The following is an 8,368-nucleotide window of genomic DNA, read 5'->3' on the forward strand; positions in this document are numbered from 1 at the left end:
TCCAAAATTAGCCCTGAGCTGTCTAGCTCTGTGCTCAAGTATTTTGTCTTGGGGTGTCAGAATATCCTCTTTTTCTAAGACCTGCCACATTTACTCTCCAAAATTTCATTTAATAGGATAGGCAATGATAATTTTAAATGTTTTTCTCAGTAGCCATTTTTCCCTTGCTGTCAGTAGATATTTTAATTATTGTAACTAAATTTGGATGCAATAACTTTTGTTAATGTATGAACAAAGAAGCATACCGTTTGGGGTTCTAATTTAATATCCACCAAAACCTCTGACTCTAAAAAAGATCTCTTAGTTGTTGTGCCATCTGTTTATATACTAATTAACGGCTTAAAAATAGATGATCTTTTGAAGGCAAATGACATGAAAATACTGGAAAGTACTAATATAGATCTCATAAACCTACACTCTTTAGGCATTACATTAAAAGAACAGCCTGAGATGATGCCATAATGAGATGCTGAATGAACATTATGTGTACATTATAATGTGTACAGATAGGGAGGTAGTTATTTCAAGAACAGTAAGGCATGGTTATTTATTAGATACTTTCGTAGGTCTCTTCAAAAGTTATTGCTAGTGATTAATTTTTAAACTTTATCTAGTCCTGTGCATTTTTTATCTATAAACAAAGATAAACCTTCTCTCCTTATTTTCTAAGTCTATACTATTCATTCTAAAATACAGTTATAAACATTCAAATCTTTGCTCCACATCTATTGTCTTTCACAATTAAAGTTCTTAAACAAGCTGCCTACACTTAAAATTCCTCAGCCCCCTGCATTGTGGCTTCCACCTTCACAAGCGCAATGAAGTCAGTTCTCATGAAGATCACCATGATCTAGGTTACCCTAAATCGAATGAAGACTTTGCACTGTTAGTCCTCTTGTTTTGGGGATTAAATGTGTTAATTCATCTAATATATTTAGTATCTGAAATAGTCAAGATATTCAAATGTTCAATTGAAATTAAATATTCAAATATCTGAAATATTCAACATATGTTCCAAACTTCTATCTTTTCTTGGTATCTTCTGCTGCTGCTGCTGCTGAAGTCTTCAGTCGTGTCCGACTCTGTGCAACCCCATAGACGGCAGCCCACCAGGCTCCCCCCTCCCTGGGATTCTCCAGGCAAGAACACTGAAGTGGGCTGCCATTTCCTTCTCCAATGCATGAAAGTGAAAAGTGAAAGTGAAGTCGCTTCAGTCATGTCCGACCCTTAGCGACCCCATGGACTGCAGCCTACCAGGCTCCTGCATCCATGGGATTCTCCAGGCAAGAGTACTGGAGTGGGTTGACATTTCCTTCTCTGACTATGTGTAAATCCAGCACGTGATCTTTCAATCATTCAAAATAATTGAGAAGTCATCACATTTTTACTTGTATTTATATAACTAATCGAGAAAAATGGGTAAACGAATAAGGTAAAGTTTGCTCTTCCATTTTAATTCTTCAGGAGAATCTCATCAGCATATATAATTTTCTGGAATGTGTGCAGAAAAGAAAACTAAGTATTCAGCCTGGTTCTCAATTTATAACTTCTTAAATTCACGTTCTGGTTGGACCACATAACGCAACAATTGATATCTTTTCAAAAGTGTTAAAGACTTTCCTAAGACAGGTAGGGCTGGCAGTTCAAGGAGTATTACATTACAGTAATAACCCATTTACTGTGGTGTGAGCTTTTTGGCAATTACAGCCAGAAACAAAGACAGGAAGCTGGAAATGAAACAAGCCTCTTGGCATCAAAGAAAACGGACACAAAGGCCACATCCAGAAAGAAGCTGGTTACTACCCTCAGATGCCTTACTTCTGAAAAAGAACAGCATGTTAAGGCTTGGGAAAAATCCATTCAACGTGCTCTTGAGGGCAAGGCTCTATTTCAGACAGTACAATAATCAATGTTGATATGAACAAACCAGAGTCAGTAAGTAAAGATTATGTCTGGGGTCCTTGGTATGTGAATATTGGAAAATCCGTCACTCTTCAGCAAGATTTACTTCCAATATGCTTATAGGTACAAAGCTCCAGCCATAAAATAAATGAGTCACAGTGATGTAATGTATATATAGGGCAGAGAATCGACAATATTACAACTTTGTATGGTGGTGGATGGTAACTGGCCTTATTGTAGTGATCATAATGTATAAAAATATAGAATCATGATGCTGTACACCTGAAACTAATACAACATTGTATGTTAATTATAACAACAAAAAGTCAGAGTTTGGGTAGCTCAATTGTGAGAAATTTTACTTGGGTGGATAAACCCATTTTCAGATAATCCTGAATAATGAATTAATTCTTAACTACCTCCGCTGTGAAAAAAATACAACCACCAAGGTGAGACAGGGCCACAGTTGTTCAATCCAAGGAGAGATTTCTTGTGAAAATATAGTCAGAGAAACTAGATTCTAGCCTCTGAACTGCCAAAAACCAGCTGGGCAATCCTGCCTTCTCTTTGCTTTGGTTGACTTCTCTGAAAAAACAAGGACATTAGGCTAGTTGATTTCTAAAATTTTTTCCAGTTCTAATATTCAAACATTAAGTACATGAAGATACTAAAGAGTAACGGGAAGGAAAAGTTAAATCACATTATAAACAACTATCTTCCTTTTATTCATTCAACATTCATTGAGGCTTCTATAGAGATGACCTATACCAATCTCTGAGAATACTGTGTAGTAAGCATAAAAGAGATCCTGCCTTGAGGTTTCTGTTTAGTAAGGGAGTCAGGCAACAACAAAGCAAATCAACCAGATAAGAAAGCAAGAGTCTGAAAACAATAGAAAAGACATCTTTTTTAATAAGATGGTCAGGGGATGGCACCTCTGGATAGGTTATGTCTGAACCTAAATAATGAGAAGAAAAGCCGTAAGGATAATTATTGAAGAGCATTTCAGGCAGAGTAATCTTCTAGTGCCTAAGCACTAGAAAAGGGGGAAAACTTAGTGAACTGGAGGAACTGGGGAAAAAAAAGTACGACTATAATAAAGTAGGAGAGTGAAACAAAAAGATTTGAAGAGGTATTTGGGGGTCTTTCCATGCAGTCTTGTTAACCCATTCTAAGAAATGTGGACTCATTCTTAAGGATGGCAGTGGAATCACTGAAGGGTTTTAAGTAATGCAGCAACTCTTGCTGTTATAGAAGATGGATTGAAAGGGACACAATGGAAGTGGAAAATCAATTACTTAGGAGGCTGTGGTAGAAGTACAGGCAAAGTCTGATGGTGGTTTGACCATGATACTGCAGTAGGGATTGGAGAAGGGGAGAGATTTAAGATACATAATAGTGGCGGTCAAAAAAGCAAGAGTTCCAGGAAAACACCTACTTCTGCTTTATTCACTATGCCAAAGCCTTTGACTATGTGGATCACAACAAACTGTGGAAAATTCTTAAAGAGATGGGAATAGCAGACCACCTGACCTGCCTCTTGAGAAATCTGTATGCAGGTCAGGAAGCAACAGTTAGAACTGGACATAGAACAGACTGCTTCCAACTATGGAAAGGAGTATATCAAGGCTGTATATTGTCACCCTGCTTATTTAACTTATATGAGGGTACAACATGAGAAACGCTGAGCTGGATGAAGCACAAGCTGGAATCAAGATTGTCGGGAGAAATATCAATAACCTCAGATATGCAGATGACACCACCCTTATGGCAGAAAGCAAAGAACTAAAGAGCCTCTTGATGAAAGTAAGAGGAGAGTGAAAAAGTTGGCATAAAACAACATTCAGAAAACTAAGATCATGGCATCTGGTCCCATCACTTAATGGGAAATAGATGGGGAAACAGTGGAAACAGTGACAGACCTTATTTTTGGGGGCTCCAAAATCATTGCAGATGGTGATTGCAGCCATGAAATTAAAAGATGCTTGCTCCTTGGAAGAAAAGTTATGACCAACCTAGACAGCATATTAAAAAGAAGAGACATTACTTTGCCAACAAAGGTCTGCCTAGTCAAAGCTATGGTTTTTCTAGTGGTCATATATGGATGTGAGAGTTGGACTATAAAGAAAGCTGAGTGCCGAAGAACAGATGCTTTTGAACTGTGGGGTTAGAGAAGACTCTTGAGAGTCCCTTGGACAGCAAGGAGATCTAACCAGTCCATCCTAAAGGAAATCAACCCTAAATATTCATTGGAAGGACTGATGTTGAAGTTGAAACCAATACTTTGGCCACCTGATGTGAAGAACTGACTCATTTGAAAAGACCCTGATGCTGGGAAAGACTGAAGGCAGGAGAAGGTGACAACAGAGGATGAGATGGTTGGATGGCATCAACTCAATGGACATGAGTTTGAGTATGGACATGACTCCAGGACATGATCCTGGAGTTGGTGATGGACAGGGAGGCCTGGTGTGCTGCAGTCCATGGGGTTGGAAAGAATTGAACATGACTGAGCGACTGAACTGAACTGAATAGTGGTGGTGGTTCAGTCGCTAAGTCATGTCCTATTGTTGCGACCTCATGGACTAAGCCCACCATGGTCCTCTGTCCATGGGATCATCCTAGGCAAGACACTGGCATGGGTTGCTATTTCCTCCTCCAGATCTTCCAAACCCAGGGACCGAACCTGGGTCTCCTTCTTTGCAGTCTGATTATGTACCAAGTGAGCCACCAGGGAAGCAAAGAGTAATAATGTTTTAGTAATGGAAGCTGGAATCAAGATTGCCGGGAGAAACATCAATTACCTCAGATATGCAGATGACACCACCGTTATGGCAGAAAGCGAAGAGGAACTAAAAAGCCTCTTGATGAAAGTGAAGAGGAGAGTGAAAAAGTTGGCTTAAAGCTCAACATTCAGAAAACGAAGATCATGGAATCTGGTCCCATTACTTCATGGGAAATAAGATGGGGAAACAGTGGAAACAGTGTCAGACTTTATTTTTTTGGGTTCCAAAATCACTGCAGATGGTGACTGCAGCCATGAAATTAAAAGACACTTACTCCTTGGAAGAAAAGTTATGACCAACCTAGATAGTATATTCAAAAGCAGAGACATTACTTTGCTGACCAAGGTCCGTCTAGTCAAGGCTATGGTTTTTCCAGTAGTCATGTATGGATGTGAGTTGGACTGTGTAGAAGGCTGAGTGCCGAAGAATTAATGCTTTTGAACTGTGGTGTTGGAGAAGACTCTTGAGGGTCCCTTGGACTGCAAGGAGATCCAACCAGTCCATTCTGAAGGAGATGGACCCTGGAATTTCTTTGGAAGGAATGATGCTAAAGCTGAAACTCCAGTACTTTGGCCACCTCATGCGAAGAGCTGACTCATTGGAAAAGACTCTAATGCTGGGAGGGATTGGGGGCAGGAGGAGAAGGGGACGACAGAGGATGAGATGGCTGGATGGCGTCACTGACTCGATGGGCATGAATCTGAGTGAACTCCAGGAGATGGTGATGGACTGAGGGAGGCCTGATGTGCTGCGATTCATGGGGTCACAAAGAGTCGGACACGACTGAGCGACTGAACTGAACTGAACTGAATGGAGTTAAGTCCCTGAATAAAGGATGCTACGGATCTACCATGAGTATGTGCATGCTAGGCCGCTTCAGTCATATCTGACTCTTGGCAACCCTATGGACTACAGCCTGCTAGGCTCCTCTGTTCATGGTATTCTCTAGGCAAGAATACTGGAGTGGGTTGCCATGCCCTTCTCCAAGGTATCTTCCCCACTCAGGGATCAAACTCGAGTCTCTTAAGGTTCCTGCATTGGCAAGAGGGTTCTTTACCACTAGTACCACCAGGGAAGTCTATGTACAATGGAAGTAGAGTCAAAAGGGTTTACTAATGGATGATTTTGCCTATTTAAGAGAATGAAAGGAATCAAAGTTGAGAAATAATCTGGTGCTAAGCTATTTGGGGGAGAATGTGCAGGGGACAGAGCAATTAATAGAGGAAAGATAAAGAGCTCAATTTTAGATGTGTATTTGATATATGTGAGACATCATTTGTAAGCAATAGACATCTGAACTGTTGTTATCCTTTGATCGTGGCCACAGTAATTGCATACCTTTTTTTCTAAGAACCATCTTCTACTTACCTTTTTATGTACATTACCCAGCAAGTGCCCGGGCTGGACAGTTTGTGCTTCATACATATTTAATAATCTTCTCAAAAATAAAGCTTTCCCCTTAACTTTACATTTATTAGTATGTCCTCATTCAGACTGTAAAACTTCAGATGTCTCTAGTCTAGGTCTTCAGAACAGTGTTTGAAACTTAAAGAATACTAATCTAGGTCCAATTCATTTTGCAGTCTGGCCAGCTTCCCACAACCCCACCACTCCCATGGCTGGTTTTCAAATTTAAATTGTGATTTATCAAAAAACAACAACAAAAAAACAAACCACCAACTCAAGACGCTCCCACTTGAGGAAGGATGGACTGCTTTTCAAAGTCAGCACTGGACCAGAGCATATTTCCTGATAGTTTCAAACTACAGTGGGGTTCCTGTTAATCGTGGTCTTGACCCAGACCCTCCCAACCCACCTCCTTTCCAACAACTAGACTTAGGAAAAAATAAAATGGCAGCAGAAGCTTAATTTGCAACAATCCATAAATCTGCTTCAACTTCTGCAATTCAACATTTTGGATTGAGTTCTGCTAAAAACAAATTATTTAACATTGTTGATTTCTGTGGTGTCTATCTTGCTTAGTAACAATTTTGTTATAGGTCACTAAAGAAATTTTACTTTTAAGAAAGTTGCATAAGAATCTGCCATTTAACAAGGTACTGCTAATTATAATTAGCCGGAGAAGGCAATGGCAACCCACTCCAGTACTCTTGCCTGGAAAATCCCATGGGCGGAGGAGCCTGGTGCGCTGCAGTCCATGGGGTCGCACAGAGTTGGACATGACTGAGCGACTTCACTTTCACTTTTCACTTTCATGCATTGGAGGACATGGCAATCCACTCCAGTGTTCTTGCCTGGAGAATCCCAGGGACGGGGGAGCCTAATGGGCTGCCATCTATGGGGTTGCACAGAGTCGGACATGACTGAAGCAACTTAGCAGCAGCAGCAGCAAGCTACTCTACAAGAAAGGCTTCCTCAGAATTAGGTATGTAGCTTATTCTTTCCTTGTTCCCCCAAAGTGTGCTCTCTGCTCTGTAAATACGTGTAACATTCAATATATTTAAAGGCTGGGCAAATCTTATGTCCACACTTCCCAATTAGCTTGGCATGATGCCCTACAATAAAGTGCTTGAGTATTTTTCACATGGGTATCTCTTTTACAAAGGAAGATGAAAACATCTTTTAACTTATGTATGATACTGCCAATACCAGGGTGTGTAACTGAACAAGTATATAACTAAACTTTCTCATTCCTATGGTTGTAGGGTCTATTACCAGTTAATACTTTTTCAGGTTGAATCATTTATTAGATCAAGGCATACTGCAAAGTTGCTTATACTCCCTTGCCTAAAAAGTGAGATCAAATGATGTTAAGATGCCAAAGATCAACCTGTACAATCCTCTTCTATTTCTAGTGAATAGTCATCAATCCAAAGGAATCAAACAAAGAACAAAAAATGTATAGTTTTCTTCCAATTCCAATAATTTCCATTGGTAATAGAACTGAAATGCAAAACACTCACTTGGCAAGCTTACTAAAAATTTCAGGTTGGGCAGTTGAGATAAAATCATGACTAAACACTTGCCAAATCCACCCTCACTTACCTCCTTTCTCAGCATTACCTCCCCCAAATAATTCCTCAAATAAAAAACTAGATGAGTCAACCCCAAATTTGAAGTGTAGGAGCCAAAACCCCCTAACACCTCTCCCCCTAAACACCAGGGAAGCTAACCAAGGCTTAGGGGTGTGAGCCACAGACCAGACACGCTTGCTATTTGCTCTTTTATCTTCCCAGTGAGTAGCAGATATGCTCCTGTCAACCAGTTATGTGAGCTGATGGGGAGGACAAGGCATTCAGGAAATCTGCTTAAAGCAAGTCTTTCAGCAGGTCATATCAATACTAAACCACAACAGCTTATAACCAACCACATCAACCACACCCTCATCTGTCCTGGACATATATGCTATAGTTTCTTGCATAAGTTACTAAAAATTAAGTCTCATGCCTGGCAAATTACATACAATCGTAATATGCAGTTATTGCTACCAAGTCTTCCCTCTATCAATGATACACTCACTGGTCTCTTCTTTTAGGAGTAAGTTCAATTTTCATGTATTAGAGGCCCTGATTTCTTTAGTCCTATCTGGGATGCTACTTGAGGGAAAAGGGAATTTGGGGTGGTTGTGAAGTGTTTTTGAAAAACACTAAGTTAAATCAAATTTCAAACAGGTTCCTTAAGCAGGATGTCTCAGACTCTTTCAGTAGGATGATGTGCAT

The sequence above is a fragment of the Oryx dammah genome, unplaced genomic scaffold, assembly GCF_014754425.2.
Source record: "Oryx dammah isolate SB20612 unplaced genomic scaffold, SCBI_Odam_1.1 HiC_scaffold_2, whole genome shotgun sequence".
Taxonomy (NCBI): Eukaryota; Metazoa; Chordata; class Mammalia; order Artiodactyla; family Bovidae; genus Oryx; species Oryx dammah.